Consider the following 11,230-nt stretch of genomic DNA (forward strand, 5'->3'; position numbering starts at 1 on the left):
TTAGAATACTGCAGTGGAATTCTAAAGTAAAGCTGATAAAAAAATATAAAAACACTAAATTGGTAAGAAGTTAATGATAAACAGGTGGCTTATTTAATTTGCTAGTAGAGATTGTCTCAAAGGGTTTCAATATAAAGCTGCTTTCTTGTGTTATAAATATAATTTATGTTAGATATATTCACTGCTGCCAAGGGTCATTACTTTTTCAATGAAAGGGATGTACCTTAACAACTGGATGAACTTGTAAAGAAAATATTATCATTTTAAAAGATAATTATAACTAAAATTTTTAGTGTAAAAATATTCTCAGAAGTCAACACTTTGAATATAGAATGTCTGAGATTTCTAAACAAATTTTAAGAATAATGAGTCCCCCACCATCACCAAAACTCTTATTTCAGTGGAACTTCAGCTTACATTTACTTGGAATGCAAAATTTGGAGGTACAAATATGCCATTCAGTGTATAAAAGTGACATTTTATGTATAAAAGTGCTTTTTATGACTAAATGATATACTTGCATAGATGAATAGCCGTATAAAGATGTTATCTCTTTCTATTATATTCATTATTTGTATTTCCACATGCATTACAAAGAAAATTACCAAGAGAATGTTTATCTTTTATATATGTAATAACCACTGATGGATTAAAAATAGTTTAAAAGTCAACCTGTGTTTCAAATACTGAAGTGCTTTATCAGACTTCCAAAAGTGACACAAAGTTGTGACATTTCTGGAGTGTTTGGTCTATTTATATTATGGCCATAATTATAGTCTCATATTATGCTCTGCTTACCTGGTATCATCTGTATGAGTACATGTTTTCCAATTTGGCAGAAAGATGAGCTTCGATTTACATACAAATAATATTAAATTAATGGAAACCTTTGAATAAAGTGAATAAGGGCATACTCAGTTCAGTTCAGTTCAGTCGCTCAGTCATGTCCGACTCTTTGTTCCTTTTCAAATAGTTATATGCAGTGGACTGTTTTACTTCTTTAAAAAAGAGGGGGGGTTGCTTAAGGAGAAGTCTGGCTGAAGCCTACTATACACAGGTAGTAGTTTATATGGTTTCCCAGTTATAAGGAAAAGGTATGGGGTGGGTACTAGGGAGGGGAGAGGGAGACAGGGAGACAGATCTTATCTTTAAATGAATTGTAAATTTCTATTTTTTTTTCTGGATAGGCAAAAAAAGAAAAGGTTTATTTCAATGAAGATGTTAGGAGCCCTTGCTCTAAAACTTAATAAGCAGCTGAAAGTTAATGAAATATTCTTTAAAAGAATGAAAAGTCTCATTTCTAAGGCAACCTCATTTCTTTGAACTTTGAAGTTTAAAAAGAGCAGCATTTTCAATGATATAAAATGCACACTTACATATGAAAATGTCATCTAGAAATTTCAATGTGTTACCACCCACTTATTACAGATACTAAGTAGTCCAGTTTTATAAAAGATTCAATTTCTACTTAAAATTGTACTGCTTACTTAAAAAATACATCTAAAAAAGTTACTGTTGAGAGAAAAAAATGGCAAAGTTTAATCTACACTAATAAAATCTCAGTCAGCATTTTAAAGGTATTAATTTATCTTTCTTCCATTAATACTTTTAACATATTTTTCTTTATGGTTCTAAGTATTTATTTCTGATTTTACTGAAAAAAAGTAAGTGTGAGTTTATGAAGTGAATTACCTAATCTTTAAGTTCTTTCTCTGAATGCAAGGTATTGTTAATTGCTAATTCTAAACAATTGATTTTTGTTGTTTAAGTATACTTGATGTACAATGTTGTATTAGTTTTTGGTGTCCAGCAAAATAATTAGTCTCTAAGTCGTGTTTGACTCTTTGTGATCTCATGTACTGTAGCCCACCAGGCTCCTCTGTCCATGGAATTTCCCAGGCAAGAATACTAGAGTGGGTTGCTATTATCTTCTCCAGGGGATCTTCCTGATTCAGGGATCAAACCCACGTCTCCTGCATTTGAAGGTGGATTCTTTACTGCTGAGCCACCAGGGAAGCCATCTATCTATCTATATATATATTCTTTTTCAGATTTTTTTCCATTATAGGTTGTTACAAGATATTGAATACAGTCCCTGTGCTAAACAGTAGGACCTTGTTTAATTTATATATCATAGCTTGTATCTGTTAATCCCAAACTTTTCATTTATCCCTCCCTTACTTTCATAATCATGTTTGTTTTCTATGTCTGTGGGTCTGTTTCTATTTTGTAAACAAGTTCATTTGTATATGTTTTAAGATTTCAAATACAAGTGATATCATATGATATTTGTCTTTCTCTGACTTACTTCACTAAATATGACAGTCTCAAAGTCCATCCATGGTGATGCAAATGACATTACTTCATTCCATTTTATGACTGAGTAATATTTTACTGTATATATGTACCACATCTGCTTTATCTATTCATCTGTTGACAGACATTTAGGTTGCTTCCATATCTTGGCTATTGTAAGTAATGCTGCTCTGAACATTTGGGTACTTGTGTCTTTTCAGACTGTGTGTATATATATATATATATATATATATATATACACACACACACACATGCACACACACACATCTCAGATACTTTTAATCCACACAGAATAAAATCTATCAACTAATCTTATGCATAACTTTCTTTTCCAGAGATTTTTTTATTCTTGGCAAGATAATGAAGAAACTTCTTGGATTATATATGTTTTTAGATCCAGTAATTAATTACTGCTTGTTTAAAGAAGACAATACCCATTTTGTTATTTTGGTCACTTAATTCTACTGTTTTTGCCATGATTCCAAATTTAAGTCAAGAAATTGTAATAAAATATTTTCCAATTATAAACCAAGTGAAGTAAGCATAATTTATAATTTACCAAGTGTATATCAGCATAACCAAATTCAAGAGTAATGAATTTAGTGAGAGTTGGAGAAGGAAATGGCAACCTACTCCAGTGTTCTTGCCTGGAAAATCCCATGGACAGAGGAGTCTGGTAGGCTACAGTCCATGGGGTCTCAAAGAGTCAGACATGACTGAACGATAGGTCCTATGCATTAATAATAAAGAAAATGTTATCCTCCTAGTTAATTTTTTCTCATTTGAAGATGACATCACATCCTTAAAGAAACTCAGTGTGGCATGGCAGGCAAAGCCCTAAGCTAGGAGTGAAGATCCAGATTCTAGGTTTATGAACTTGAGCAAGATGCTGATATACACTTGGTAAATCTGATTATGCTGATATACACTTGGTAAACAACATAATGGGAAAGACTAGAGATCTCTTCAAGAAAATTAGAGATACCAAGGGAACATTTCATGCAAAGATGGGCTCGATAAAGGACAGAAATGGTATGGACCTAAAAGAAGCAGATAATACTAAGAAGAGGTGGCAAGAATACAAAGAAGAACTGTACTAAAAAGATCTTCACGACCCAGGTAGTCATGGTGGTGTGGTCACTCACCTAGAGCCAGACATCCTGGAATGTGAAGTCAAGTGGGCTTTAGAAAGCATCACTATGAACAAAGCTAGTGGAGGTGATGGAATTCCAGTTGAGCTATTTCAAATCCTAAAAGATGATACTGTGAAAGTGCTGCACTTAATATGCCAGCAAATTTGGAAAACAGCAGTGGCCACAGGACTGGGAAAGGTCAGTTTTCATTCCAATCCCAAAGAAAGGCAATGACAAAGAATGCTCAAACTACCGCACAATTGCACTCATCTCACACTCTAGTAAAATAATGCTCAAAAATTTCCAAACCAGGCTTCAGCAATATGTGAACTGTGAATTTCCAGATGTTCAAGCTGGTTTTAGAAAAGGCAGAGGAACCAGAGATCAAATTACCAACATCTGCTGGATCATGGAAAAAGCAAGAGAGTTCCGGCAAAACATCTATTTCTGCTTTATTGACTATGCCAAACCTTTGACTGTGTGGATCACAATAAACTGTGGAAAATTCTTCAAGAGATGGGAATACCAGACCACCTGACCTGCCTCTTGAGAAATCTGTATGCAGGTCAGGAAGCAACAGTTAGAACTGGACATGGAACAACAGAATGGTGCCAAATAGGACAAGGAGTACATCAAGGCTGTGTATTGTCACCCTGCTTATTTAACTTATATGCAGAGTACATCATGAGAAATGCTGGGCTGGAAGAAGCACAAGCTGGAATTAAGATTGTCAGGAGAAATATCAATAACCTCAGATATGCAGATGACACCACCCTTATGGCAGAAAGTGAAGAGGAACTAAAAAGCCTTTTGATGAAAGTGAAAAGGAGAGTGAAAAAGTTGGCTTAAAGCTCAACATTCAGAAAACTAAGATCATGGCATCTGGTCTCATCACTTCATGGTAAATAGTGGCTGACCTTATTTTTGGAGCTCCAAAATCACTGCAGATGGTGACTGCAGCCATGAAATTAAGACTCTTACTCCTTGGAAGGAAAGTTTTGACCAACCTAGATTGCATATTAAAAAGCAGAGACATTACTTTGCCAACAAAGGTCCATCTAGTCAAGGCTATCATTTTTCCAGTGGTCATGTATGGACGTGAGACTTGGACTGTGAAGAAAGCTGAGCGCCAAAGAATTGATGCTTTTGAACTGTGGTGTTGGAGAAGACTCTTGAGAGTCCCTTGGACTGCAAGGAGATCCAACCAGTCCGTTCTAAAGGAGATAAGTCCTGGGTGTTCATTGGAAGGACTGATGCTGAAGCTGAAACTCCAATACTTTGGCCACCTCATGCGAAGAGTTGACTCATTGGAAAGACCCTGATGCTGGGAGGGATTGGGGGCAGGAGGAGAAGGGGATGACAGAGGATGAGATGGCTGGATGGCATCACCAACTTCACGGACATGAGTTTGAGTCAACTCTGGGAGTTGGTGATGGACAGGGAGGCCTGGCATGCTGCGATTCATGGGGTCGCAAAGAGTCAGACACAACTGAGTGACTGAACTGACCTGATTTAAGCGATTAGGTTTAGGAATGCAGCTATACTGTAAATATAAAATGGCCTCTATTTTCATGGAACTTACATTCCAGATGGGTGTCATTTTCTTACTGGATAGTCTCTAAATTCTCTTTCATTTAAAAAATTCTATAATAGTAATGTTGCTTCAGATTGCCAAGAAAGGACACAGGACATGTAGCAATTGGACATTAAGTATGGAAGGAGAAAAGGAGAGAATAAACAAACCCATGCACACAGAAGGGTTCAATTTAAAACCGCTTACATAATCATTTACTAAGAAGTCTAACAAAGTGTTTCCAATTTATAGTTTAGCTGATGTTTTTCCAATATTTAATATTTCTGTTTTATTTAAATTTTATTTATTTATTTTTTGTTTAGGAAACTCCTGTGGAAATCTAAGAGGATATCTCTTTATAGATGAAAATAAGCCCTTTTAATTGACAGATTACATAGGCAGGAAGAACATTTTATTAGCTAAGTTCATAGCTCTTCTAAGTAGTTACATAATAAAAATGAAATGGCTTAAGGCTAACATTTTCAAAGTGATGAGTGGGTAGCTGAGAAACTAAGTCTGAGTAGGAGAGATGAAAATTCCTACATCATTTGAAATGTTATCTAAACCCAAATGTATCTTGTTGTAAAATCTATGATACTTTATTTAAAGCACTTTCACATTCATCATTTCATTTGAACCTCACAAGACTGAGACCACCAGAATTTGAAACAGAAGGAAAAACAAAACAAAACAAAACAAAATGCTATCTTTTCTTGTAAATACTTAGTATTAAGGCTCTATTCATTCCCCAGTATGGTCTAGCTGCTAATCTTCAACACCATTGCAACACTAGATGTGTGTGTTTTCTCTCTCGTTTCCATCCTAACTACCAAAATGACAACACCACTTTCTGGTAATGCCTATCACCTTTCCTTTTTTCCGGTTCAAGTTATGAATATGGAAGTAAGAATACACCTGGGAAGGTTGACATAATTTGAGTGCGGGTTAACTAGTGTGATCCTTTAAATTTAGTTCTGTTTTACACCAGTCTTTATAAATGTATGACTGTGTGTGTGTGTGCACTCATGGGTGCTTTGTGCATTGAACCCAAATATGCAGTTTTAAAATATCTTCTCAAGCACACACTATCTGATCTCTTTAATATCAAGCACACACTATTTGATCTCTTTAATAATTACCATAGGGTTAGTCATAAAGTTTGTTCAGATTTTTCTATAACATCTATGGAAAAACCTGAACAAACTTTTTGGCTAACCCAATACATGTTCAGAAGAAACATCCTGCCCATACTCTATTCACAGGGTCTGTTTTCCTTAATTTATGCCGGGGTCCAAGAAATAATTCAAAGAACAGGAGAAAGGAGAGGAGGATGGCCAGACCTTCTGGTTCAGAAGTAATTTAATATATTTTTAATTGCAAAATGGCATTGCTTCAAAGCAGTACTTAATGTCCTTAAATGTCATATGAATTCTGGAAAACAAAAAATAGAGTGCTTTAGAATACCTATTTTTTTAGCCACCGCCTAGAGGATCATTTTGATAATTTGGCAAGCTGTAAAAGTGAAAAATGATAATATTAGAAATAGGCATAGTAATATTTTCATTTTTTCCTAATCTCAGATACATGGAATTGAGCTTGACTGTTCTGTTTAAGAAGGCAGATAAAAGGGAACCCTCCTACACTATTGGTGGGAATGCACACTAGTACAGCCACTATGGAGAACAGTGTGGAGATTCCTTAAAAAATTGCAAATAGAACTGCTTTATGACCCAGCAATCCCACTGCTGGGCATACACTCCGAGGAAACCAGAATTGAAAGAGACACATGTACCCCAATGTTCATCACAGCACTGTTTATAATAGCCAGGACATGGAAACAACCTAGATGTCTATCAGCAGATGAATGGATAAGAAAGCTGTGGTACATATACACAATGGAGTATTACTCAGCCATTAAAAAGAATACATTTGAATCAGTTATAATGAGATGGATGAAACTGGAGCCGATTGTACAGAGTGAAGTAAGCCAGAAAGAAAAACACCAATACAGTATATTAACACATATATATGGAATTTAGAAAGATGGCAATGACGACCCTGTATGCAAGACAGCAAAAGAGACACAGATGTGTAGAGAGGACCTTTGGACTCTGAGGGAGAGGGAGAAGGTGGGATGATTTGGGAGAATGGCATTGAAACATGTATACTATCATGTAAGAAATGAATCGCCAGTCTATGTCCGATGCAGGATACAGGATGCTTGGGGCTGGTGCATGGGGATGACCCAGAGAGATGTTATGGGGAGGGAGGTGGGAGGGGGGTTCAGGAGTGGGAACGCATGTACACCCGTGGTGGATTCATGTCAATGTATGGCAAAACCAATACAGTATTGTAAAGTAAAATAAAGTAAAAATAAAAATTAAAAAAAAAGAAGGCAGGTAACAATTGTAAAAAGTTTAGCCTGTTTGTAATTATCATTACTTTCTCCTTTATTGACAACTGCTCAAGATTGTTTAACCACCATAAAGTCCATTGTGATTTATTATTAGTGAATAATTATTGTCTGAGCTCTTCAGTTTTTAAAATCTCCAAGTCTTCTGTTGTTTTAAAATACAAAGCCTTATTCTGTCATGAGGAAGCTGGTGACTGAAAAATAGAATTTTTAACTCTGTCCAATATACTGTCTCATTGTGTCATGGTTAAAGTACCAGTAAGTGCTTCATTATTCTCTAGGGCTGAATATCTTCTGTACTTAAATGAGGAGTGCCCTCCAAGAAAAAGACAAAAGTAATCAATATTTCATTGAGATATTATACACAGGTAGTTTTTCCAGATGACTTAGCCTTAAGTATCAGCTTACCAAAAATATTGCATCTGTTCCTTCCTTTCCTGTTGGCCTTCATCAATTTTGTCTAGACTATTCATATTTTTGACAATTTTACTCCTTTGGATTTTCGTTCAGTGAAATGATCAAGATGTCAGGGTTAAACTATTTCTATGTCTGGCATCTTGGGAAGCTAGAGCAACCATTTCAGGTCATCATATATTGCTTGATGACTCATTATTTCACTGTACTACAACAAACTCAAGGGAATAAAAGGAATAATGTAAGTACCACAAGTCCTTAAACTGAAACTGTCAAGGAGAAAACAAAATAACTTTTCCATAAGCACATGGTAACTAAGTACAATACATTAAGAGAAAATTAGACCATTCCAAGGGTCCCTTTCTACCCTTGAGCCTATAAATAAAGATTGGTTACCTCTTTGGTATTCCTTGGAATTCTTCCACTGACGTAAATGACAGATTAGATATTTGAATAAAAACCAGAAGACTCATGCATTTTAGAAGGATGTACAAATACAAACATTGAAGCTAAAAAAACGAAGAGGATTTAATGACAAGTTGTACTGCCAGACACCTCCAACTAAAGAAAGTCAAAATATTTTGAGGTTAATTTGTCTAATATTTATAAGAAGGAATATGTACCTATATCACATGTATACAACCTTTTCAACTGGCTAACAACAGATAAGTAATCCAGAAAATCTGCTACTGAATATGCAAACTCACATTATGAATTTTCTCATAATTATGCCACTAGATTATTTACAATACATTAATGTTGAGGAAAATGTTAATGTAATATTTAGAAAGCCACTAGTTTGCTTGTTTTATGGACACAAAGTAGGAGCAATGAGCACATAGGCAGCAATGAACACAGTGCCTCCTATATTTACTTGTAATCAGACTAACCAGAGTTCCATATTTCTCTAAAGTTTAGATAACTATGATTTTATACTCAGGGTCCATGTTGAACTGAGTATGAAACTGTGAAATGGAGTCTAAGATCTACCACATTCTTAGACCACAGTAATGAACAGAGTATCAAGAAGACTACCTGGTAAAGAGTAGAATTTAGTCAGAAACCATAGGTTCTAGAACCACTACTGCTTTTAATACACATTTGGCTTTAGGTAAGCACTCCATAATAACTTAATCACATATTTGTTAAGCAGATCTATATACTTGCAAAGATTATTGGGGGCTCAAATGAAATAACAGATATAATTTTTAAGGTTAAGACTATGTAGTATAAAGTATCTCTTATTGTGCTATACATTTTGACTTAAGAACATTGATCAGCCTCAAAAACCTACCACAAATATATTTCAGATTTTTTGATTTATGAAAATATGAGTAGAAACATAATGAGAAACCTGTTTGAAGTGAGAAAGTAGATAAGGAAATGGGGTGCCGGAAGATACATTTTTCCTTTTTTTCCTGCCTCCTGCAGATATAGAGAAAAACAAATTCTTAAAAATGTCTCACTTTTTTTTAAAGTCATTACTGTGAGTTCAGCAGTTTCCCTAAAATGTTTGTTGTTTAACATGAGAAATGGTAGTCTTTGAAGAGTTTCAAATTCTAAATGTTGCCATAGAAACACAGCTTAAGACACTGGATAGAATGAACCATATACAACTCATTTTTTTTGCCTCCTGATAAGGATTTTCTTAGGAGAATATCTTGGTAAAACTAGACTATGAAATAGGTGGAAAGATATGGCATGAAGCTCTTTGCTGGGTTGTCATTGCAGAGCCTGGTCCTTGTTTAACCACAAATACATTTGTTCGTGTGTTTAAAAGATGTCTCTACACTGCCCTGCAAAACTACTGTCAGGAAAAACACTACTGAGAACAGAGCTATTCTATCAAATATAGTCTTGAAGCAGCCAGAGGCTAATGTGTTTTCTTATTAGGATACACACACACACACACACACACACACACACACATATATAATTAACATAAATATTTTGAGATATCTAGAAACCAAAAATTTTAGTTATGAAAGTAGAGGATTTGAGACTCCTTTTGGTCTTTGTGATAAATCTTATAAATAACATACATATATAGCATGTGAAATTTAAGAAACAGAAGAGAAAGCATGTAAAGATTCCAAGTTATTTTAACACTCATACAGAATGCTTTTAAACTTCTACATATTTTCGCATAGATGAAATAGAAAAGGTATCATTTTATAGCCATATTTTTGCTACTTAACATTGAGATTTTACGTTGAAAATAAGACCTCATATTGTCATATGATGCTGGACAGTCTGTAATAAGAATAGTAGAATTCAAGTATACCAAATGCCAAACAATGAATGCCTTTCTCCTTTTCTGAACTTATTTGCATGTCCTCCATTAAGGATGGAAATCCTGAGAAGAGGCAGTGGTTGGGGGGCTTTTTTGAGTTTATATGAAGGAAAATTTGAGTTGTAACAATCCTAGATTTCTTAACCTTACTTTCAAAGTCTTGGTTTGTTTACCTTAACATCATATATGTCTTTTTTTTTTTTTTTTTACAGTCCAAAGGTCTTGAAAACATGGACTGCTTCATGAGTTTGTGTGTCACTCTTATGCAGGGGCCATGCTAATTGTCTCTATATCATGCCAATTTTAGTATAAGTGTTGCTGAAGTGAGCACTCATATTTGTCAAGTTTATCAATCCATATATTTTCCATCAAATCTATTAAATATAGTCATAGGAACATAAAGATACAAATGAAGTTTAAAATAGAAATTTTAATAATTTAGTGAAATAATTTACTTCTTAGTGTTTTTGTTTCTTAGAATTTATCATTTAATATAAAGTTTACTACAAACTGAAGTTAATTCCTAATTCATTCAGATCACTAAAGTGAGAGTCAGTGAATTATTACCTTAGGCCAATTATAGTTCTTTGGCAATCTTAAGAGTTAATATAGCTTTTCAAGTTTGTCTACTTGACAGCTAGGTAAGAGCTTTTGCCCTGAGAATATCTGGTTCACTAAATAGAGAATCATCCCTGATATCTCAGTTGGTAATGAATCTGCCTGCAATGCAGGAGACCCTAGTTCCATTCCTGGGTCAAGAAGATCCACTGGAGAAGGAATAGACAACCCATTCCAGTATTCTTGGGCTTCCCTTGTGGCTCAGCTGGTAAAGAATCTGCCTGCAACGCAGGAGACCTGGGTTCAATCCCTGAGTTGGGAAGATCCTCTGGAGAAGGAAAAGGTTACCCACTCCAGTATTCTGCCTTGAGAATTCCATGGGATGCATTCCAAGAGTTGGACATGACTGAGCGACTTGCAATTCACTTCAATAGAGAATCATAGAATTTTTAAAGCCCAATTACACATGGGGAATTAGCACTTTAACTCTTGATGATCTTAAGGATACAATCAGAGAAGCCTCCTGATCC

The 11,230-nt window shown here is 35.0% G+C and overlaps 1 non-coding gene across 1 annotated transcript; it reads right to left on the reverse strand.

Moving 5' to 3' along the window:
* Positions 1 to 10,366: 10,366 nt before the first annotated feature.
* On the reverse strand, positions 10,367 to 10,473 carry LOC138931234 (U6 spliceosomal RNA). The gene has a single exon (XR_011446485.1). It is a non-coding gene; the product is annotated as a U6 spliceosomal RNA (small nuclear RNA).
* Between the last annotated feature and the right edge of the window lie 757 nt (positions 10,474 to 11,230).

Source organism: Ovis canadensis, chromosome X (assembly GCF_042477335.2).
Source record: "Ovis canadensis isolate MfBH-ARS-UI-01 breed Bighorn chromosome X, ARS-UI_OviCan_v2, whole genome shotgun sequence".
Lineage (NCBI taxonomy): Eukaryota > Metazoa > Chordata > Mammalia > Artiodactyla > Bovidae > Ovis > Ovis canadensis.